Source organism: Hyperolius riggenbachi, chromosome 11 (assembly GCF_040937935.1).
Source record: "Hyperolius riggenbachi isolate aHypRig1 chromosome 11, aHypRig1.pri, whole genome shotgun sequence".
Classification (NCBI taxonomy): domain Eukaryota; kingdom Metazoa; phylum Chordata; class Amphibia; order Anura; family Hyperoliidae; genus Hyperolius; species Hyperolius riggenbachi.
The window spans coordinates 220,482,044-220,506,539 of NC_090656.1; the positions used below are offsets into that span (position 1 = coordinate 220,482,044).

Below are 24,496 nucleotides of genomic sequence, written 5' to 3' on the forward strand. Positions count from 1 at the left end.
CTTCTATCTTTATCCCTGTTATTTTGGTAAGCAAATAGCCTTGTGTGTAACTTTGTAACTTTTATCCTTGTAATTTTTACTGTTTTTGTAAATCTTTTGTATATATTATTTTCTGCATTGTTCCATTTTTTCTCTGGAATATTAAATCATTATTTAATAAGTTTGACTTCTGCTGTACTAAACTAACACTCATAGCCTAGAAGAGACTGAAGTGTAATTGAGTTCATGCCTGATTGTATGATTGAGCGACACTACCGTATAAGATTGTTATTGCATTGTGTGTGGGACGTTTGTCATACGTTGGCCTAAAGCGCGCAGCTGACCCAATGTACGAAAATGCCAGTGCGAGTAGCTCGACAGCAGAGTGGCTAACAGTATCGTTTGGAACAACTGTTAGTGGTTTTGCTTTACTACAGTGTAAGATTGCAACTGTGTGCGTGGCGTTCCCGTATTCGGCCTAAAGCGCAAAGCTGACCCGAATATGAAAACGCGGATTGCGCGCTGAGCACTCGACAGCAGAGTGGAAGTGTCTAGCAACAGCTAGTGGTGGCAGTGAGAAGTGTTCTGAGGGGTCACAGCTAGTGATGCTCAAATACCCCTTTTCAAAATTCGAGTTAGGTCGAATTCGAATAGTAAATTATTCGAGGTCAGTCGAATATTCGAGTCGAATAATTTTTACTATTCGATTCGACCTCGGACTTCGAGCTCACTATTCGAGTCGGTATTCGAGCTCACTATTCGAGCTGACTATTCGAATTGGCCTTAAATAGCTTCCAACACTTGTTTTGAGGGTGAATGATGCAAGAAACATCTTTTTTTCCAAGTAACAACAGCAAGTGATTATGTGGGGATGTTCCTTTAAAAAAAAAATGTGGAAAGAGAAGTTGTGTCCTTAATTTTGTTCAGTAGTGTTACTGTATATACTTGTTCTTCTTCTTTATCTTTCTTCTTCTAGATCTTCTTCTTCTATATCTTCTTCTTCTTCTTCTTCATCATCATCTTCTTCTTCTTCTTCATCATCTTCTTCTTCATCATCTTCTTCTTCTTCATCTTCTTCTTCATCTTCATCTTCTTCATCTTCTTCTTCTTCTTCTTCATCTTCTTCTTCTTCTTCATCTTCATCTTCTTCATCTTCTTCTTCTTCTTCATCTTCTTCTTCTTCTTCATCTTCTTCTTCATCTTCTTCTTCTTCTTCATCTTCTTCTTCTTCTTCTTCATCTTCTTCATCTTCATCTTCATCTTCTTCATCATCTTCATCTTCTTCTTCATCATCTTCTTCATCTTCTTCTTCATCTTCATCTTCTCCTTCTTTTTCAATATCGTCTTCTTCTTCTTCACGTATTTCTCTTTTCAATTTTTTTTTAAAGAAATGCAGCTATTTTTGAGCGTAACAAATAGCTGGTGGGCGCACGCATGTTGGAAGCGCCATTGTATGTGCTCCCTGGCAGTGGAAACACAAAGACAGCATGAGGTAAATTCAGCAGCAGGAGGAGGAGGATGAGTGTGTGGCAGCAGGCAGTCAATGAGGCAGGCAGCTCGCCGTGACATAATAGCCCTGGTACCTAGCGGTGATACCAGGGCTGTAAATAAACACAACAGGAGGTCCCAGACAGCGGTCGTGCAGCCCACATTGTGTCCAATACACAACTGGGACAACACAGTTTTCAACCCGGGCACCTCATAAAAATTAAACCTTTTTTTTTTTTTAATGGTTTGTTTGGTTTTGGTTTTGCAACCAATATAGCTATTGTTTGACGTAATAGCTGGTGGCAGAGTGGCAGCAGAAGGTAATTCTGTGTACCCTGGCAGTGGGAAACACAGACAGACAGCAACAGCAGCAGGAGGAATGGAGGAGTAATGTGAGCAGCTATTGTTTGACGTAATAGCTGGTGGCAGAGTGGCAGCAGAAGGTAAATCATCTGTGTAGTGTACCCTGGCAGTGGGAAACACAGACAGACAGCAGCAGCAGCAGGAGGAGGTATGGAGGAGTAGTGTGAGTGTGGCAGCAGGTAGGCAGCGTGACATAATAGCCCTGGTACCTAGCGGTGATACCAGGGCTGTAAATAAACACAACAGGAGGTCCCAGACAGCGGTCGTGCAGCCCACATTGTGTCCAATACACAACTGGCACAACACAGTTTTCAACCCGGGCACCTCAGAAAAATTAAACCTTTTTTTTTTTTTTAATGGTTTGTTTGGTTTTGGTTTTGCAACCAATATAGCTATTGTTTGACGTAATAGCTGGTGGCAGAGTGGCAGCAGAAGAAGGTAATTCTGTGTACCCTGGCAGTGGGAAACACAGACAGACAGCAGCAGCAGGAGGAGGAATGGAGGAGTAGGCGAGCAGCTATTGTTTGACGTAATAGCTGGTGGCAGAGTGGCAGCAGAAGGTAAATCATCTGTGTACCCTGGCAGTGGGAAACACAGACAGACAGCAGCAGCAGCAGCAGCAGGAGGAGGTATGGAGGAGCAGTGTGAGTGTGGCAGCAGGTAGGCAGCGTGACATAATAGCCCTGGTACCTAGCGGTGATACCAGGGCTGTAAATAAACACAACAGGAGGTCCCAGACAGCGGTCGTGCAGCCCACATTGTGTCCAATACACAACTGGGACAACACAGTTTTCAACCCGGGCACCTCAGAAAAATTAAACCTTTTTTTTTTTATGGTTTTTTGGTTTTTGGTTTTACAACCAATATAGCTATTGTTTGACGTAATAGCTGGTGGCAGAGTGGCAGCAGAAGAAGGTAATTCTGTGTACCCTGGCAGTGGGAAACACAGACAGACAGCAGAAGGGCAGTACACAGCAGCCCACTGTAGGTGTAAAATGTGTGGCTGCAGGCGACGTAATAGTCAAAGTGAACCAGGCTGGCTTAGTGAGCAGGAGCCAGGAGGTGGTAAAGGGTGGTAAGGCACATTAACGATGGTTCCGGCAGCCAGTTCATGTCCCCCTCTCGCCGACAACAGGGGCCAGGAACTCGCCTTCCACCCACGCCTGGTTCATCTTGAGAAACGTCAGTCTGTCCACAGACTTGTGAGACAGACGTGAGCGTTTCTCGGTGACCACGCCACCAGCTGCACTGAAGCAGCGCTCGGACAGCACGCTGGAAGGGGGGCAGGACAGCACTTCCAGGGCGTACTGCGCCAGCTCGCTCCAGATCTCCATGCGCTTGACCCAATACTACATGGGATCAACAGGGGCATCGCTGTCAAGCCCGCTGTACGACCGCATGTAGTCAGCCACCATGCGGGTCAGGCGCTGGCTGTGACCGGAGGAGGATGCTGCTGCATGCATCTCCTCTCTAGTCACTGCTGCCGGAGCCTCTACAGTCCTGTAGAGCTCGTGGCTGAGAGACAGCAGGTCTGTGGGGCGCTTGCTGCTGCTGGATGCAGGCACCTGCTGCTGCCTCTGTGCTGGCTGCTGGACAGTGGGGGTGGAAGGCTGGGGGAAGGCTTCCTCCAAGCGCTCAACAAGGGCCTGCTGCAAGCTCCTTATTTGTTGCGCTGGGTCTCCTCCTGCAGGCGGCAGGAACTGGCTCAACTTCCCCTTGAGGCGTGGGTCCAACATCATGCTGATCCAGATGTCCTCCCTCTGCTTCATCTGGATCACCCTGGGGTCCCTGCGCAGGCACGTCAGCATGTGCGCTGCCATTGGGAAGAGGCGGGCCACGTCTGCTGGCACATCGACGTCAGTGCTGTCCTCATCCTCCTCCTCTGCCGCCTCATCCTCTCTCCACCCCCGCACCAACTCAGCTGCGCTGTGCTGATCCCCCTCATCAGCAGCCAGGTCAGGGACCTCCACCAAGTCCTCCTCCTCCTCCCCCTCAGAGGTGGACTGCGCAGCTGGTTGCCGCTCCTGCTGGTCCAAGGCTGCCGCTCCCTGTTCCAGCAAAGCATCGAGGGCCCTGTTCAGCAGAGAAACCAGGGGCACCCACTCGCAGACCATAGCATGGTCCCTGCTCACCATGTTTGTGGCCTGCAGGAAGGGAGCCAGCACAAAGCACACCTGCTGCATGTGCCTCCAGTCATCATCGGGGACGATGGACGGGATGTTGCTGGTCTTGTCCCTTCTCTGAGCGGCGGAAACAGTGGCCAGGGCAAGGTACTGGTTGACAGCGTGCTTCTGTTCAACCAGACGCTCCAACATCGCCAGGGTGGAGTTCCAGCGAGTCGGAACGTCAAGGATCAGCCGATGGCGTGGCAGATCCAGCTCCTTTTGCACGTCTTCCAGGCTCGCACAGGCTGCAGCCGAGCGCCGGAAGTGACGCACAACATTCCTTGCCGTTTCCAGCAGTTCGCCCATCCCCTGGTAGGTGCGCAGGAACTTCTGCACCACCAGGTTCAGCACGTGGGCAAGACAGGGGATGTGGGTCAGGTTTCCCCTGTCTATTGCGGCAACCAGATTGGCCCCATTGTCGGCCACCACCTCTCCGACTCTGAGGCCTCTGGGGGTCAGCCAAATCCTCTCCTGCTCCTGGAGTTTGGCCAACACATGGGTTGCCGTCAGCTTGGTCTTCCCAAGGCTGACCAAGTGCAGCAGCGCTTGGCAGTGGCGTGCCTTCACGCTGCTGCTGAGGTGGGGGGTTTGGCCAGGTGTGCCGGAGGATGGCAGAGGATCGGAGGAACCTGCTGCAGTTCCCCTGACCCTGCGGGGTGGCACCACCCACTGTGTTGCTGCTGCTGCTGTGCCCGCTGCTGCTCTCCCATCCTCACCCCCTTCCACCAAGCTGACCCAGTGGACAGTGAAGGACAGGTAGCGGCCTGTCCCGAAGCGGCTGCTCCAGGAGTCCATGGTGACGTGGACCCTTTCACCAACCGCGTGCTCCAGCCCTCGCTCCACATTGGCCATCACAAAGCGGTGCAGTGCAGGAATGGCCTTGCGGGCAAAGAAGTGTCTGCTGGGGAGCTGCCAGTCTGGGGCTGCGCAAGCAAGCAGCGCACGAATGTCGCTCCCCTCCTGCACGAGCGTGTACGGCAGGAGTTGGGAGCACATGGCCCGTGCCAGCAAGCCGTTCAGCTGCCGCACGCGACGGCTGCTGGGAGGCAGAGCCCTAACCACCCCCTGGAAGGACTCGCTCAAAAGGCTCTGGCGTGGCCTTTTGCTGACACGGGAATCAGCAGACACAGCAGAGGAGGCCACTGAGGACTGGCTGCCAGAACAGGCCTCAGTGTCGGCGGCAGGAGTTGCAGAGGGGGGAGGAGCAGTGCGTTTCCGCACTCCTGCTGGTGCTGCTGGAGGAGCAGGAGGGCGGGTGGCTGCTGTTGCTGCTGCTGCTGCTGAAGGCTGTGCAGTGATGGGTGTGGTGCCACTGCCAGCACCAGATGCCTTCAGCCTCTGGAACTCCTCATGCTGGTGGAAATGTTTAGCCGCAAGGTGGTTGATGAGCGAGCTGGTGCAGAACTTTAAGGGGTCTGCACCTCTGCTCAACTTCCGCTGACAGTGGTTGCAAGTGGCGTACTTGCTGTACACAGTGGGCATGGTGAAATATCGCCAGATTGGTGACTTAAACATCCCCCTACGGCATGGAAGCGCTGCTGCCTGTCTCCCTGTGGTGGTTGGGGGGGGGGGGGGGGGGGCTTGGGTGCGGCTGGTGGTGGTACTGGCAGATGCTGCTGCTGCTGCTGCTGAGCCTGAGACACCAGCAGGCTGTGGGACCTGCCTACTGCTGCTGCCAATGCTTGCAATGATGCGCCTCCTTGCAAGGCCCACAAGAGCATCCTCCTCCTCCTCCTCAGAGCTGCTGAGGACGACATCCCCTGGAGGTGGTGGCACCCAGTCTCTGTCTGTCATCGGGTCATCATCATCCTCCCCCTCCTGAAACATGTCCTGCTGGGATGAGGACCCCCCAAACTCCTCTCCTGATGCATGGATGGGCTGCTTGACGGTCGCCACAGTCTTGCTGTCCAATCCCTCATCCCCCAAAGTGCCCATCAGCATCTCCTCCTCAAAATCGCCAACAACAGCAGACAATTGACTCATGATGCCTGGGGTCAAAAGACTGCTGAATGACAGGTCGCCAACTGACGGTGAACTGGCCTCCTCCCCAGGCCCTGCTGGGCGGCTGCTGCGAACAGGGGTGGTGGTGGTGGTGGTGGTGAGGGTGGAGGCCTCGGATGCAGAGCTGATGGCGGGCTGCTCATCCTCCGTCATGAGTTGCACCACAGTGTCTGCATCCTTTTCCTCAATGGGACGTTTCCGACCCGGCTGGAGGAAAATGGGAGCAGGTGCTACACGCTGCTGCTGCTGTGTCTCTGCAGCGTGAGTTGCAGATGCTCCTGCTGGGCGGCGCCCAAGGCGTCCACGGCCAGTGGCTATGGGAGGAATGTTAGCCACTGACGCTGCTGCTGCGGAACTGTGCATGGTGGCGCGCCCGCGGCCGCGGCTTGCCACAATGCTGCTCCCTCTCCTCCTGATTCCCTTGCTGCCCTTGCCCTTGCCCAAACCGCGCTGGCTGCCACTTCCAGACATCTTCAATGTTTTGGGCGTATAGACAAAAGTTTTTTAAAAGGGCGGGTGAAAAGTGGGGTACTTTAATGAGGTGAGTTGGTTGGTTGGTGAGGTGACTGAGTGAGTGTCCCCTAGTACAGTAAGTAAGTAGTAACAGTCAGGAAGTACAACTAGCAGTTACAATAATCAGTAGTAATCACAAGTAAATTTAGTGTGTGTACACTCAGACAGTGAGTGCACGCACGCAGGATCTAGTAGCCTATGAACACAGTGACTGAGTGTCCTAGACTCCTAGTACAGTAAGAGTAAGTAGTAACAGTAAGTAGAACTAACTAATTACAATAATCAATCAGCGATCAGAAGGAAATGGAGTGTGGGTGTGTGTACACTCAGACAGTGAGTGCACGCACGCAGGAGCTAGTAGCCTATGAACACAGTGACTGAGTGTCCTAGACTCCTAGTACAGTAAGAGTAAGTAGTAACAGTAAGTAGAACTAACTAATTACAATAATCAATCAGCGATCAGAAGGAAATAGAGTGTGGGTGGTGTGTGTACACTCAGACAGTGAGTGCACGCACGCAGGAGCTAGTAGCCTATGGACAGTGACTGAGTGTCCTAGACTCCTAGTACAGTAAGAGTAAGTAGTAACAGTAAGTACAACTAACTAATTACGATAATCAATCAGCGATCAGAAGGAAATGGAGTGTGGGTGTGTGTACACTCAGACAGTGAGTGCACGCACACAGGAGCTAGTAGCCTATGAACACAGTGACTGAGTGTCCTAGACTCCTAGTACAGTAAGAGTAAGTAGTAACAGTAAGTACAACTAACTAATTACGATAATCAATCAGCGATCAGAAGGAAATAGAGTGTGTGTTGTGTGTGTACACTCAGACAGTGAGTGCAGTGCGCACACGCAGGAGCTAGTAGCCTATATGAACAGTGACAGTGAGTGTCCCTACGGGTACAGTAAGAGTAAGTAGTAAGTAAGTACAACTAACTAACAATAATCTATCAGTAATCAGAAGGAAATAGAGTGTGTGTACACACAGACAGTGAGTGAGTGCACACACGCAGGAGCTAGCTAGTAGCCTATAAACAGTGACAGTCAGTGAGTGTCCTACTCCTAGTACAGTATAACTACAATACTATTAGTAAAGGACAGCAGAAATACTGGTATAGATGAGAGAAATAAACAGAGGACAGCTGCCCACAGAGGCAAGGCCCCCCTGAGGCCTAAACCTGTAAGCTTGCAGCAGCTGCCTGTCTCTAATGTAACACACAAGCTACTAACTAAAATACAATGTCTATCTAACTAACAACAATATAGGTGTGTATAGGAGGTGTATGTGAGCAAAAACGCTAGGTAAATGACCACAATAGAGCTCTTGCTAAGCCAAAGCACAAAGGAGCAACTCTCTCTCTGTACAAGTCTCAGGCAAGCACGGAGAAACGTAACATGGCGGCCGCTATTTATAGGGTAGGGGCTGGCCAGGGTCCCCCTCTGTGATTGGCTGCCGTCAGAGGGCCTGGGAGCCCTCTGATTGGCTCTAAGGACATCAATCTGGGCTATGACGCTATTCGAGCTCGGTACCGAGCTCGAATAGCGCCGGGTTGCTCGAATAGCTCGAATAGTGAATGGGCTATTCGAGTGTACTCGGATAGCCCATTCGAATAGCTCCAGCTATTCGAAGCTCGAATACCGAGCTCGAATAGCTGAAAAAGAGCTCGAATATTCGAGCTACTCGAATATTCGAGCTCTGCTGAGCACCACTGGTCACAGCCTTGTTTTAGCGTGACTAAGGCTGCTTCCCCTCTCGATCTGGTCAAACCCGCAGTCGGGAACCTGACAGTTCTCCCTCGCCTAAACAGTTTCCTGGTGTTTAGTGGCCCCCTCCTTCCCCTATACAGTTCCCTGGTGTGTAGTGGCCCCCTCCCTACTCTATACATTTTCCTGGTGTCTAGTGGCCCACTTCCCACTCCTATACAGTTTGCTGGTGTCTAGTGGCCCCCTTCCCTCTCATATACATTTCCCTGGTACCTAGTGCTTTTCCCCTCTCCATATCGCTTCCATAGTGATCTAGGGCTTAACCTCCAATATAGCTTCCCTGGTAGTCTAGAGTGGGCCAAACAACATAATGCAAAGTGGGGAAACCACTTGAGGGCCAAATCTGATGGCTCTTAGGGCCAGATTTGGCCCACGGGCCGTAGTTTGACATGTATGGTATAGAGGGACTCTGCGCAAGATCAGTTAATTTGGGTGCCGCTATAGGCCGCTGTGGAAATTGCGACTATAATGCCGCCAACAAGGTAATTTGGGCGCCACAGTTTGGCTACAGTACAGCTGATCTCTGGCTATTACAGTTACCGGTGGTAGTGGCTTGATTTAGCGGCAGGAGTAGCCGTTACTTCCTCCAGAGTTTGACTGCTCTGAAGCTAAACTCCAGTTAGCAGCGGTAGCGGCAGTCATTTGCATCGCAATTCGGCTTAATAGTAACTCAGGTAAGTGGTGGAGTGTATGGTCTGGCATTATTGCAGCCCGTGAATGCCAGCGGCACAGGCGACAAGCTGGGCAAAACACACACACAGTAGGGAGGCAACAGGTAGCATTGTGCACAGGGATGAGCTGGCTGCATCTGCCTCTATACTCACGTGCAAGTAGCAAGTATCCAGGGCCGGTTTTATATGTACCACCCTGTACTATCAGCGTGATCTCATGCCCATTATAACATTTGTCACTTTTAAATGTACGCCCTTGTGTTCGAACTGTTGGTTGTTGGGAGATCTGGGACGAAGCAGGCAATTTTGGGCGCCCTCTACCACCAGACGTTTTGATGCCGCTATAGGAGCCTATTGAAATATTGGCACTAAGGGGCTATTTGGGCTCCCGTGGTGCCCAATAAATAGTAGGCACTGGTGCAGCGGCTGCTATTAACGGGGCACTGCGGGTGCCAAAATTGCACCTCAATGCCCATATTTCAATAGGTGCCTATGGCAGTGCATGAGAATTTTTTTTCCCCTCTTGCAGCAGGGTTGGCATCGGGGGGTTATTGTTAGGCGCCAGGATGGGTGTTTGTGTGAGGGGAGGGGTTTAGGGTTAGGCGTCGGGGGGAGAGTTCTGTGTGAGAGTAGGCTTAGCTTTAGCCATAGTAAAATATTGGTATTTAATACAGATATTTTAGACTTTAATAGCAAAATTTTGGTATTAAATACCAATATTTTACTATCGGGATTAGGGGTGCCCAAGTGCCATGTTTTCATGTGCCTTTTTTTCAATACACGCGATTTGGGAAGCCTCTGGACTTCACTTCCTCACTGAAATAAGTATCCAACTTTTTTGTTTACACTTCAGGTGAACAATGTAACAACACCTCAGCACCTGTTGTCCTCTTGGCGGTGGTAGTGATGTAACTCATGTGATGTCACGTTACATAAAGATGTTGGGCAATCAGGTAACCTCTTGTGTATGAAAACATGAAGGCATAATTCCAGAAGTGTGACTCGCCGCACGTATTCCTCAGCATTGCCTCAGAGATCATACATAATAACAGCGGTTTCCAGCACATCTTACATGCTGTACATAATCATAATATATTTAGCACAAGATCATCAAATAATGCAATTTTCTCTATTATTACACGGCATGCACATGCCAAACAGGAAGATGTTCCTGAAGAGAAACAGACACAAACACGTCATTGTGAAACCTAGGAGACTAATCTAACAAGGAAAACCAAACCCTGCTTCATCCCATTATTTAAGGAGAACCCGAGGTGGGTTTCTGACATGAATATTAGGACCCAAAAGGCACATTCTGCATACAGTCACCAGCCTCTGTGTCCGTATAGTTGCGACTGTCACGGAACAGCCGTGAGAAACGCAGGCGAATCGGGAAGATTCGCGCAGTTGATTTTCTGATCGCTTCTCGGTTAGATTTGCGCAGTCATTGCAGCGATCAGAATGACATTTTTTTTCTTTTTCTGAAGTATGTTTGCTGACCAGTGAAGTTAATGTTTGTTTAAATTAACTTGATCAAAAAAGTCACTTTGCTGGCCAGTGACACAGTGGTGTGAAACCCTAGGCGGAATCCTCGTGTAATAAGTCAAAGGTTGTTCTAGCTGGTCACGCTTAGATGGTAATTAACACCCCAAAAGGTTGCTTTCATCCAGGGGAAGCCAAAGGAAGCTAGCTGCACAGGGGTCCACTGAAGAACTCAGACACAGGGGCACCGCTGGGGAACAGATTTAAATGCCTGTGAATTATGATTTCTGTCTGTTAAATGAAAACCGTGTACAGCACAGCTATGAAATTCATATAGTCTTATTTGTTAAAAACTGCCCAATGTGCGGATATAAAATTCATAACAATAACCCGTCCGGTTATTGGTGTACGACCCTTCTCGGGGACAGGACAACCTAACACACTCATGCAAGATGTCATATTAAATCGGTATTTTCTGACAATTATGACAATTATGTCGGCCTAAATATGACATTTATCGATTATAAATTACAGTATTTTACAATTTAAGCTCAAAATTCCCCTCGGAGGAGGTGGGCTGTCATTGGTGGGTAATTCAGAGGGGGCAGGTATTGCCACACCCCCAAACCAGCTTCATCAAAAGCACATTGCCAGCAGGCGGTCTTCAGTCCTCCAAATCCCATCTTCACGAGAGCATGCTGCTGCTAGCCAGAGGACCATGTGGTTAGCGGCCATCTTGTCTGAACTTTGCTCTAAACTGAAACAAAGGAACTTTACGAGTTTTCCCAGAAAGGACATATTTCCACGAACTTAAGTATTTTCTCCCTTTTAATTTTTTTACTGCGCTACTAATGTCTCTATAATTGTTGATTTTAATGATTTTCTGTATATATTAATTATTTATGTTGCATTTTTAACCTCCTTGCCGGTTATCCCGAACTCAGCTCGGGGTAACCTGCGCAGGAGGATATCTCAGGCCCCGCTGGGCCGATTTGCATAATTTTTTTTTTGTTACAAGCAGCTAGCACTTTGCTAGCTGCTTGTAACTTCCGATCGCCACCGCTCGCCGCCGATCCGCCGCAATCCGCCGCGCCGAGTCGCTCCCCCCCGCCCCAGAGCCCTGCGCTGCCTGGCCAATCAGTGCCAGGCAGCGTTGAGGGGCGGATCGGGATTCCCTATGACGTCCCGACGTCCATGACGTCGGTGACGTCATCCCGCCCCGTCGCCATGGCGACCGGGGAAGCCCTGCAGGAAATCCCGTTCTCAACGGGATTCCCTGCATACTCTGATCGCCGAAGGCGATCGGAGTGGGTGGGGGGATGCCGCCGCTTAGCGGCTATCATGTAGCGAGCCCTTGGCTCGCTACATGATTTTAAAAAAAAAAAAAATTAAAAAATGTGCGGCGCTGCCTCCTTGCCGAATTTTTTAGACCGGCAAGGAGGTTAATAAACGACGCTAATGTCATTTATTTGTTCGGCTACAACTATTATTCAGCAACACAAAACTGAATCCTGGCTTCTGAAGAGTCGCTACTATTGTTGATAGCTAGATAAAATAGAGGGGGTTTAACCGTTTTCTATTTGAAGGTCTAGAGTCAGCCAGTCAGTCAGTGGGTTCCTCTGTCCCATGGTAACAGATGGTGGCAGTTATACCCTGAAATAGTGTGTAATTTGTATTACCGTAACTCACAGGCTCCCTTCTAGTTGGTCTGCTGCCAAAATCCCAGCGGTTTCTGCGCACCGATTGCGACCACAGATTGCATGGTCTGTGTGCTGAAATCGAGTGGAAGGCATTGTGCGGTCCGGCCACTAGGGGGCTTGTGGCAGCGCCCCCAGGCCCCCCTGTGCTCTGGTGTCCCCCAATATAAAAACCACCATGCTAGCGACACGCAGCTTGTCGCTAGCTGGCTGTTTACCTTTGTGCTGCCTATCACCGCCACTTCCCGCCTCCTCTATATCTCTGCCCCCGCCTGCATCCCTTCCCTCCCCACCTCCGTAAACTTCCTCCAATTGGCTTACGGAGGTAGGGAAGGGAGTGGCGATATGCAGGAGGCGGGGAGCGGCTGTGACAGGCAGCACAAAGGTAAACAGTCAGCTAGCGACGAGCTGCATGTCGCTAGCATGGCAGTTTTTATATTGGGGGACAGCAGAGCGCGGGGGGGGGGGGGGCCTGGGGGCGCACTGTACAGACTCAGAGGCTGGTGACTGTATGCAGAACCAGCCTCTGTTCTAATATTCATGTCAGCAACCCACCTCGGGTTCTCTTTAACTGTCTATATAACTATATCTATATAAGTTACCTTGTTTAAAAAAAAAAGTGACAGCATAAAACAATAAATAAAATCATAAATAGTTACCTTAGGGACTCTGCTTTTTTTTAATATGTACAGTGGGATGCGAAAGTTTAGGCAACCTTGTTAATTGTCATGATTTTCCGGTATAAATTGTTGGTTGTTACGATAAAAAATGTCAGTTAAATATATCATATGGAGACACACAGTGATATTTGAGAAGTGAAATGAAGTTTATTGGATTTACAGTGCGCAATACTTGTTTAAATAAAATTAGGCAGGTGCATAAATTTGGGCACTGTTGTCATTTTATTGATTCCAAAACCTTTACAACGAATTATTGGAACTCAAATTGTCTTGGTAAGATCAGTGACTCCTGACCTACATACACAGGTGAATCCAATTATGAGAAAGAGTATTTCAATTGTAAGTTTCCCTCCTCTTTTAATTTTCTCTGAAGAGTAGTAACATGGGGGTCTCAAAACAACTCTCAAATGATCTGAAGGCAAAGATTGTTCACCATCATGGTTTAGGTGGGTTTGTATGTCATTAGAGAATATCACTATTACTTTTGCAAATTAGGGCTTGTAATTATTGATCTAGTATAAAGAAATGCAAATGGAAAAAATACACACTTAATTCCCCAAAAATATTGGTCGCAATATATTGTACTAGAGCGACACAATGTAAACATTGTAATAACCGGGACACATGGGAAAATAAAACGTGTCAGTTTTATCTATCATGGCACATTTTATTTTAAAACTATAATGGCTAAAAACTGAGAAATACTGATGTTTTCCATTTCTTTTCTTATTTTTCCCTTTAAAATTCAGCTACAATAAAATATTCTTAGAAAAAAAGTACCACCCCAAAAAAGACTAATTTGTGGCCAAACAAACGATGTATAGATCATTATGGTGTCGTAAGTGGCGATAAAGTATTTGGCGAATCAATGGGAGGAGCATCATGTGTGAAAACTTCTCTGCTTGTTAAGGGGAAATAACCCGAGGTGGGGGAAGTAGTGGTTCATCCTCCTAAAAATTACTTTTTAAAATATTTCACAGTTTTATTTTATATTAAAGCCTAATTTTCAAGTTTTTACTGTTTCATTGTTTTTTGTTCAATTACACATTCATTGAAGTATGCCAGAGCTATATGAAATATTGATCCTTTTTATCTCTTTCCTGCTCTCAAAAGCCATTTTCTGCTAGGAAAGGGTTTTATAGTTGTAATTTCTTATCAGTGAGGGTCACACTGTAGTCTGCCTCAGTCCTGACTAAGACAAGAACTGTCACTTACATTCCTGATGTTTAACACTTTCAGGCAGAGAAAGAAAAAAAGGAACACAGCACAGTTATTTGTGCTAGGCACTGTACATACACATGTCTATCTCATCATGTCACATGTCACCTCGGGTATCCTTCAATTCTCAATGGCAACCGAGTCAACTCCTAATTCAAGCTGCAGTGTCTCAATACGTACTCCTATATTTCCCTATATCAAGCATAAACCGACTATTTCTGGTTGGCCAGAATGCATGCTTTATGAGTTTGTCATGCTGTACCAGAACAGCCTGTAATAAGGTACACAGCGGATGAACTCACAGCCCCGCCCTGCAGTATCACATATCAATGGAATATGATTCACCTTCTAGGCTGCTGCCTCTGAGGCTGGATTTTGCTGAATAATTGAAACTCTGTACATTGCAGAGCAGACAATGGACCAATACCACTCAATGGGGAACAATGAAGCTATATATAGGCAATCGTTGGATATTGAGACTCATTCTATATCATATGTATTTACAGGAAGCTAAAAACATCCTACAAGCGCTTGTGGTTGAACTAAAACACCCATTATAAAAATGTGTATTTCATTGTCTGTATGTAGATCTATCTACAGTATATGTATCCATCTACTGTATGCATTCATAGTTATATCGTTTTTTCCTTTTATGTATTTATATAGCTCTGACTGACATCTTCAGCACTATAGAGTACATAGTATTGTCACTGACTGTCCCCAGAGGAGCTCACAATCTAATCCCCACCATAGTCTAATGTCCTACCATATTATTATTATTATTATAATGTATTTATATAGCACTGACATCTGCATCACACTACAGAGTACTGGTACATAGTCATGTCACTGACTATCTTGAGAAGAGCTCACAAACTAAGTCAGTGAGTCTTATAGCCTGAATGACACATATTCAGACCTGTGCCCGTCCCATGTCCGTCAGACCTGTGTCCTCCATCCCTGTGTCCGCCAGACCTGTCTGTGTCCTCTGCCCGCCCGCATCCCCCCCCCCCTCCCTACCATTCTCAGATGTTCCCCATGCATATATTTACATAAAAGACTTGCCTCTCTGACTCCGTAAGGTAGTAGGCTTCCGGGAGCAAATGACCAATTAGGCGGGGGGCGCTGCCTTAGACTGTCAATAGCAGCCGCTCCCTGCTAGCTATTTAATAGGAGCCAATGGTCGAGGGCGGAACCACAGCTCCATCATTGGAGCCAATCACTGCACTCACTGGAAAAAGGAGGACAGGACAGAGGACATGGGGTACAGAGGACACGGGGGACACAAGAGGTACAAGGAGGGCACAAGGAGGACATAATAATTAGGGGAAGAGGTTCATAAGACATCCCTGCACCATGAACTTACCAGGTTTAGTATCAATTTTTTTATCCTTGGTTTTTGTCCTCTAAACCTAGGTACGTCGTATATCCCGGAGCGTCTTTTAATCTGAAAAATACGGTATGTATTTATATAGCACTGACTTCTTCTGCAGCACATTACAGAGTAATGTCACTCACTGTCCTCAGAGGAGCTCACAATCTGATCCTACCATAGTCCTAGTCTAATGTCCTACTAGATTATTTATATAGCACAGATATCTTCTGTAGCACTTTACGGAGCACATAGTCTTGTCACTGACTGTTCTCAGAGGAGCTCACAATCTAATCTCTACCATAGTCATAGTTTAATGGCCCTAGTTCCTTACATACTTTAAGTTTAAAGACAGTATGTTTGTGGGATGTTGGAGAATCAAAATCCCCAGAAAAAAATCCACATGAACACAGAAGAACGTGCAAACTCCATACAGGTTGTGTCCTGGTGCAAATTTGAACCTGGAACCCTAAAACAGCCATAACCAAATCTACTGTATACCAATCTGTCAGTGAGGTATCCAGAACAAATGGTGGTTAGGGCAAGCAGTGTGAAAGACCCACATAATATCCCACTACAAGAGACAGCACCCTACGACAGACCCCAGTAACAGACAGCACCCCATGATAACACAGAGCACCTCATAACCGCCCCCAAAAACAGACAGGGCCCTATGACTGCGCCCCATGACAGACCCCGAATACTGAACAGCACCCCAGGACTGACCCTAGTAACAGACAGAACGACATGACAGCCCCCCATTGACAGAACCCCGTGACAACCCCCCAGGAACAGACGGCACCCCATGGCAGCTCCCAGTAACAGACTGCACCCCATGACAGTCCCCCAGTAACAGACTGCACCCCATGACAGCCTCCTAGTAACAGACTGCACCCCATGACAGCTCCCAGTAACAGACAGCACCCCATGACTGCCCCCAGTAACAGACTGCACCCCATGACAGCTTCCCAGTAACAGACTGCACCCCATGACAGCCTCCCAGTAACAGACTGCACCCCATGACAGCCTCCCAGTAACAGACTGCACCCCATGACAGCCTCCCGGTAACAGACAGAACCCCATGACAGCCTCCAGTAACAGACTGCACCCCATGACAGCCTCCAGTAACAGACTGCACCCCATGACAGCCTCCCGGTAACAGACTGCACCCCATGACAGCCTCCCAGTAACAGACTGCACCCCATGACAGCACCCAGTAACAGACTGCACCCCATGACAGCACCCAGTAACAGACTGCACCCCATGACAGCCTCCCGGTAACAGACTGCACCCCATGACAGCCTCCCGGTAACAGACTGCACCCCATGACAGCCTCCCGGTAACAGACTGTACCCCATGACAGACCCCGGTAACAGACTGCACCCCATGACAGCCTCCAGTGACTGCACCCCATGACAGCACCCAGTAACAGACTGCACCCCATGACAGCCTCCCAGTAACAGACTGCACCCCATGACAGCACCCAGTAACAGACTGCACCCCATGACAGCACCCAGTAACAGACTGCACCCCATGACAGCCTCCCGGTAACAGACTGCACCCCATGACAGCCTCCCGGTAACAGACTGCACCCCATGACAGACCCCGGTAACAGACTGCACCCCATGACAGACCCCGGTAACAGACAGAACCCAATGACAGCTCTCAGTAACAGACAGAACCCCATGACAGCCCCCAGTAACAGACAGCACCCCATGACAGTCCTCAGTGACAGCACCCTATGACAGTTCACAGTAACAGACAGGACCCATGACAGACCCCGGTAACAGACAGCACCCCATGACAGACCCCGGTAACAGACAGCACCCCATGACAGACCCCAGTAACAGACTGCACCCCATGACAGCCTCCCAGTAACAGACTGCACCCCATGACAGCCTCCCGCAGTAACAGACTGCACCCCATGACAGTCCCCCAGTAACAGACTGCACCCCATGACAGTCCCCCAGTAACAGACTGCACCCCATGACAGTCCCCCAGTAACAGACTGCACCCCGTGAGAGCTCCCAGTAACAGACTGCACCCCATGACAGCCCCAAGTAACAGACTGCACCCCATGACAGCCTCCCAGTAACAGACTGCACCCCATGACAGCCTCCCAGTAACAGACTGCACCCTATGACAGCCCCCCAGTAACAGACTGCACCTCATGACAGCCCCCAGTAACAGACTACACCCCATGACAGCGCCCCAGGATTAGACTGCACCCCATGACAGCCTCCAGTAAAAGAGAGCATCCCATGACAGCGCCCCAGGAACAGACAGCATCCCATGACAGCGCCCCAGTAGCAGACAGCCCCCAGTAGCAGACTGCACCCTATGACAGCCCCCAGTAGCAGACAGCCCCCATGACAGCGCCCCAGGAACAGACAGCACCCCACGACAGCCCCCAGTAGCAGACAGCCCCCATGACAGCACTCCAGGAACAGACTGCACCCCATGACAGAACCCAGGTAACAGACAGCACCATTCTCTTGCCTGTAGAGGGTTTCAGAGAATACACCAGTATATAGACCATTATGGGAGCAGTTGTGCTGCAGCATCGATAGAACCACTGTGCCTGCCTTCGTTGTGTGAATGTGACAGCCAGGTCACCTTTTGAACCGTATGCACAGCCTATCAATGCACTAGAGAAGAATGACATATATATTTGAGAGGCTCTCCGAGTTCCTAAGGGGCTGACAGGCCAAAGTGTCTGTTCAGAAAGGCGAAATACCTGACAGGTTCTCTTTAATCAAAGAGAAGACAGCGATGTGATCTCACTGGTAAGCAGACCGACAGACTGTAAGGACGTTCGTAAAGTGGCGCACAGCTATATAACAATAAGAGGAAGCCATTAGAGTGGCGTGGAGGGAAAACAGATGCATTATGCTGGATATACCGCTGATAATGGCTCCATTACACATTTAAAAGCTTCATACCACATAATCCATTAGCAAAGATGTACAATCAATACATGGAATGTAAAGAGGACCTGTCCTGTGTTACTGCAGAAAAGTCTGCTTCACATCAAAGGAAGGAAATATTTTGACGTACTGCTTCACCTACAGTCATCCATGTTACATCACACAGAATGCAATCCTCAGTGTACTTTGTGTCACAAATGCCACTTTTCAACACTGGACAACTTCTTATCTATCAGCAGGCATGCTGGCAGGGATCCCCCCCTTCACTTGGTCTCTCCTATCTGGGAAAAGGATTCAGCAGACATTACTTCTCTGCATGCAGCTGCTGAGTGGTCAGTTTCTGCAGTGAGTAATAGGAGACCAGGGTCCATATGCAATTAGCTTTTTCTCCCAAGTTTTCTCCAAAGGCTGGATGCACACATAACAGAGCGTGAAAGGTTGTGTGTTCTGCTTTTTAAATCAACAGCAAGCAAAAAAAAAATTACTTAAAATAGTTTTAATAGTACTTTTCCACCGATGTTTGGTATTTTTTTTAACGGCAAAGTGCTGAAAAGCTATTCTAAAGAGAAGATGACACATTATCCCCTAGGAGAAAACTCAGAAGAAAGTCCCAGCTGCTTACCTGTAGCCGTGTTTCGGCGAGTCCTCCAGGATGGCTGCTGCTGCTGAGACAGTGATTGGTCCCTCCCCAAATGGAAACATCTGAAAGAGTACAAATTTAACTTATTAACCTCCAATAAAAGGACACCTCCTCCCTATCTCTCCAGTTTAAGAAGAGACAAGAATCCCATTTCCCCATATACACTCCATAATTAATAGGGCTGGGAAGTAGGCAGCCATCCTGGAGGACTCGCCGAAACACGGCTACAGGTAAGCAGCTGGGACTTTCTCCCATCATCCTCCAGTATGGCTGCTGCTGAGACCAGCGAGAATTTTACCTGGGGAGGAATTATGTTCTGCAAAACCTTTCGTCCAAAGCTTTGGTTTCGGCTTGACAGTAGCTCCACTTTGTAGTGTTTCACAAATGTTGTGTGTGAAGACCATGTTGCTGCCTTGCAGATCTGTTCTAAGGTAGCTCCCGATCTTTCTGCCCAGGATGCTGCCAGGGATCGCGTAGAGTGTGCCGTTACCTTGGAAGGAGACACTCTGCCTAAATCTTTGCAAGCCCAGGTAATGAGTTCCTTAACCCATCTAGCTAATGTGCCCTTAGAGGCTTGCAACCCCTTTGAAGACCCCGCATAAGACACAAACAGATGGATAGACCTCCTCCACTGTGCTGTTCTTTCCAAATATGTAAGTACAGCCCTTCTAACGTCTAGTTTGCTCCATTCTCTTTCTCTATCATTTTGTGGATTGGATGAACAAGAGGGTAGAACTATTTCTTGTGTTCTGTGGAAAGCTGAAGACACCTTTGGAAGGTAAGCTGGATCAGGTTTATAGACTACTCTGCCTGATTGAATTACCATGTAAGGATCCTTTATTGACAAAACTTGAATGTCACCTATCCTTCTGGCTGAGGTTATAGCAACCAGAAAGGCTACTTTTAACATTAAATTCTTTAACAGAGTAAGCTCAATTGGTTCAAATGTATCCGATGTCAAAAACTTCAAAACTAAAGATAAATCCCAAGGAGGGCATAATTTTTCTTGTACTGGTGCTGATCTCGAAACTGAAAATTAAAAAATTTCCTTAGACAATCGTCTATTCAAAAAAATAGATAACGCAGAGACATGGACTCTTAGGGTACTTACTGCCGGTCCCATGTCCACCCTGCTCTGCAAAAAGTCCAAAATTACTTTTAAATCATTTGTATTCACACAATTTTTGTCTTTCCAGGAAGAGTAAGCTTTCCAAATCTTTGCATATTTACGTCTTGTGGACATTTTATATGTGGACATAACATTTCTTCCTCAATACCCAGACTGTTAGATTCAACATCTGGAGGTTTGGGTGATGGGCCGACCCCTGGACTAACAGATTCTCCCTGTTGTCTAAATGCCACGGACCCTCAAAGACTAGGGATGGTAGATAGGGAAACCATGACCCTCTCAGCCACCAAGGACCTATGAAGATCACAGTTGCTTGAACCACCTCTATCTTCCTTAGGACTTTCGAGATAAGATTGAATGGTGGAAAGGCATAGAGTAACCCCATTGGCCATTCCACTGTCAATGCATCCAGTCGGTCTACCGGAACTGATGGGTGAAGAGAGCAAAAGTCCTTCACTTTCGCATTGGATGGGGTTGCAAATAGGTTTAGGATTGGACAACCCTACCTGGACACAATCTGGAGGAATACTTCCTGATTTAGTTGCCACTCTGACTCTTCTAGACTTCTTCTGCTGAGACAGTCCGCCCATATGTTGTCTTTTCCCCGTATGTGGACTGCTGAGAGGGAGAGGAGATTTTCCTCTGCCCAAAAATACATTTCTAGAACTAGGTCCCTTAATTCCTTATTCCGGGTACCCCCCTGTTTCCTGGCATACGATACCGTGACCGTATTGTCTGAAAATATCAGAACTTCTTTCCCTACAATATGGTCTCGTAGTCGCCGAAGGGCTAATTTCACTGCCATAAGCTCCTTGAAATTTGAGGATCTGTGAGTCATCTGTGGTCCCCAAATATCCTGTACTTGAAACTCCAGATAATGGGCCCTCCAACCCCAGGCACTAGCATCTGTGTAAATCTTTGCTGGATCCAGCTGGTTCCAGAGCCGACCTTGCGACAACTGGTTGGGGAGTATCCACCAATGTAGGGAGTTGAGGACATGAGTTGGCGGAACTACTAGACTGTCCAGAGAATTCTGTTTCCTGTCCCAGATGAACAGGAACCAAGATTGCAGACTCCGGAAATGGGCCTGAGCCCATTCTACTGGTGGGAATGTCAAGAACATCAGACCTAGTAGGGACATCACTTCTCTTAATGATACCCGAGATGTTGAAAGGAAATGTTGAACTTTTCCCACTATCTTTGTAATTTTGTCCTCTGGTAAATACACCTTTCCTCTTACCGTCAGAGTTGCTCAAATCCGAATTCGGTAGATACCCGAATAGTTCTATCCAGATATCTCCCAGTAAACCTGTACTAGATGGGCGGGGGGTCAATCTTACCTGTATGACGTCTTCGTCGGTCCGTCCCTGGCGTCTCCCATGATGCGTTCCATGCGCCGGTCACGTGACTACAAACACTTCTTCCTTCAACCCGGAGTAGTTACTTCAACCTGTTTGTAGTTACGGGACCGCCGCTTGGACCGCATCGTAGGAAGCGCCAGGGACGGACCGAAGAAGACGTCATACAGGTAAAATTGACCGCCCAGCCTGCACAGGTTTACTGGGAGATATCCAGATAGAACTATCCGGGTATATCCCGAATTCGGATTTGAGCAACTCTGTTTACCATATCCCACAGGAGACCCAGAAAAATCCTTTGTTGGGCAGGAGCCAGTTGAGATTTTTCTGAACTTATCAGCTATCCCAGCATTCTTAACATCTGAAGAGAAAAATCTAGCTGCCTTTCTAAGGCTGATAGACTGCCAGAAAAAAAAAATCGTCCAGGTAGGGTAGAACCCTCACATTGTGGAGATGCAAAAACACACTTTCTTCCGCAATTATCTTGGTGAAGATCCTTGGAGCAGACAATATCCCAAAAGGCAACGCTGGATATTGATAATGACATATCATGTCACTGAACCGAACCGCAAACCTCAGATATTTCTGATAGGTTGGATGAATTGAAACATGGAGGTACGCATCTTCCAAATAGACGGTGGCGAGAAAGGCTTCTGGCCAGGTTAGACTTCGCATGGAGGCGATGCTCTCCATGTGACATTTTTTCTCCACAATGTGAGGTTCAGGGGCTTTAGGTTCAATATCATGCAATACTTGCCGGATGGTTTCTTGATCAAGAACTAGGGTGGCCACTTGCAGAACCCCAAAAAGGAGGACATCACACCCTGAAAAGGAAGACATCGTACTGAGTGTGCCAAAAGTGGGTGTGGTCAAGCATAATGTGGACGTGGTCATGGGTGTGGTCAAATATACATGACCTTAGCAGTGGTGTAAATTGTCTGCCGGGGAAGTTTGAGCTCTGCCGTAGTGTAGCCCCCAAAAATAGATGTAATCTGACAGCATTTCACCAAAAATATGCGTAATCTGGTAGAAGTTCCTCCAAAATACAAATAATATGGCAGTGGTTCCCCCAAAATAGACAATGTGGCAGCAGCAGTTCCCCCCAACATACACATAACCTGGAAGTTAGTTCCCCAAAATACGCAAAACCTGGCAGCAGATCACCCAAAATACACATAACACCCAAAATACATGTAATCTGGCAGCAGTGGTCCCCCAGCAGCCGTGCCCCTAACATACATAATATGGCAGCGGTTCCCCATAAATACAGATAATCTGACAGCAGTTACCCCAAAATAGGTACCCCCAGCATAGGTAGCCAGGTCTATAGGTGTCCCAAGTATAAGTAGTCATGAGTATAGTTGTCCCCAGAATAGGTAGCCAGGTCTTTGGGTGTCCCCAGAGTAGTTAGCCAGGTCTATAGATGTCTCCGGTACAGATGGCCAGGTTTTTAGGTGTCCCCAGAATAGGTAGGCGGGTCTATAGGTGTCCCCAGTATATGTAGCCAGGTCTTTAGGTTCCCCCAGAATAGTTAGCCAAGTGTACAGGTGTCTCCAGTACAGATAGCCAGGTGTATAGTGTCCCCAGTATATATAGCTAGGTCTATAGGTGTCCCCAGTATATTTAGCCAGGGCTATGGGTGTCCCAAGTATATGTAGCCAGGTCTATAGGTGTCCCCAGAATAGTTAGCCAGGTGTCCCCCGGCAGGAGGGGCGAGCTCAGAGAAGGGAGAGCTAGAGGTACAGCAGTGTGAAAGGGGGGACATCTCCCCCCCCCCTTTCCTCACCTTTGGGCTCCCCCTTCCTCGCTCTCCCCTCTAGAATTAAAGTTTTGGGGTGGCTGGCAGCGGGTGAGACTTACCTGCCTCCTTCCACAGCGAAGCAGTAGCGATGTCCGGTTCATGAGTCATTTGAGCCTGTTCTTTCCTGTGATCCGACTCATCCACTGAACCGAATCAGTTCAGTGGATGAGACAGGAGGAACTGCAGCTGCAGTTCCTGTCTCATCCACTGAACTGATTCGGCTCAGTGGATGAGTCGAATCATTACACTCACTCGAAAGAACAGGCTCAAATAACTCATGAACCGGACGTCACTACGCAGCGCTTGGAGCGAGGCAGACCCGCCCGCTGCCAGTCGACCCAAAACTTTAGTTCTAGAAGGTAGAGCGAGGAAGGGGGAGCCCAAAGGTGAGGAAAGGGGGGGGGGAGATGTCCCCCCTTTCCCACTGTGCCCACCGCTCCCTCTTCTCTGCGCTCTCTCCCTCCACACAGCCCAAAAAGGAGGACATCTGGCTGTCCTTCCTTGCCTTGCGTCGGACAGAGGACAAGCAGTCCAAAATCCGGACTGTCCAGCCTAAATCCGGACGGATGGCCACTCTATCAAGAACACCCTTGAATAAAACCCCTGAAACAATTCCTGAGGTGGAACCCTCTTTATCACATTTTTCTGAAGCAGTGACACTATAGATTCTCTTAATGCTACTGCCTTTTCTGGACTTCTGGGTGACTCGGATATTAACCGACTGGGGGGAGGAGCTGAGAGGAACTCTATCTTTTAACCGGATTCTATCAGATTTTGTATGAACCCGTCTGATAGATTGACAGATATTGTATCCAAAGGTATAGGCTGATCAGATTCCCTGGTGATGCTGCAGTAGAAATGCTTAATAAAGCAGATCTAAATGTAGTGAAAGTGTTTGTCATTTCCTCTTTCATAGATTTCATTAAATCTAAAAGAGCTAGACAGGGGCGTAACTAGGAATCGCCGGGCCCCCTGCAGAAGTTCTGAGCGGGCCCCCCTCCCCCCGGGCCCGCTCAGGGCCCTTTTTGGGTGCTGGAGGGGTCGCAGCATGGAGGGGAGAGCTTGGTAGCACATCGGTGGGGAGGGGGGGGGGGGACGGTCCCTCCCTCCATCATCTCAGGCTCTCCCCTATGTACTCCCCTCCAGCATTGAATAGTGTGTATGCAAGCGGCAAGCAGCGACAGATACATACCTTCCTTGCGTTCCACTGATGTTCCTCTCTCTAGCTTCTGATGCGACTTCCTGT

At 48.4% G+C, this 24,496-nt stretch overlaps 1 long non-coding RNA gene across 1 annotated transcript in view; it reads right to left on the reverse strand.

Annotated features, from left to right (window-relative positions):
• LOC137538495 (uncharacterized) overlaps window positions 1-23,386 on the reverse strand; it is a 129,430-nt gene extending 106,044 nt beyond the window's left edge. The window contains exons 1-2 of the long non-coding RNA XR_011024809.1: window positions 23,310-23,386; window positions 18,945-19,024 (exon numbers count right to left, since the gene is read on the reverse strand). This is a non-coding gene — a long non-coding RNA (uncharacterized lncRNA). The remainder of the gene's footprint in view (window positions 1-18,944; window positions 19,025-23,309) is intronic.
• Window positions 23,387-24,496: the final 1,110 nt, after the last annotated feature.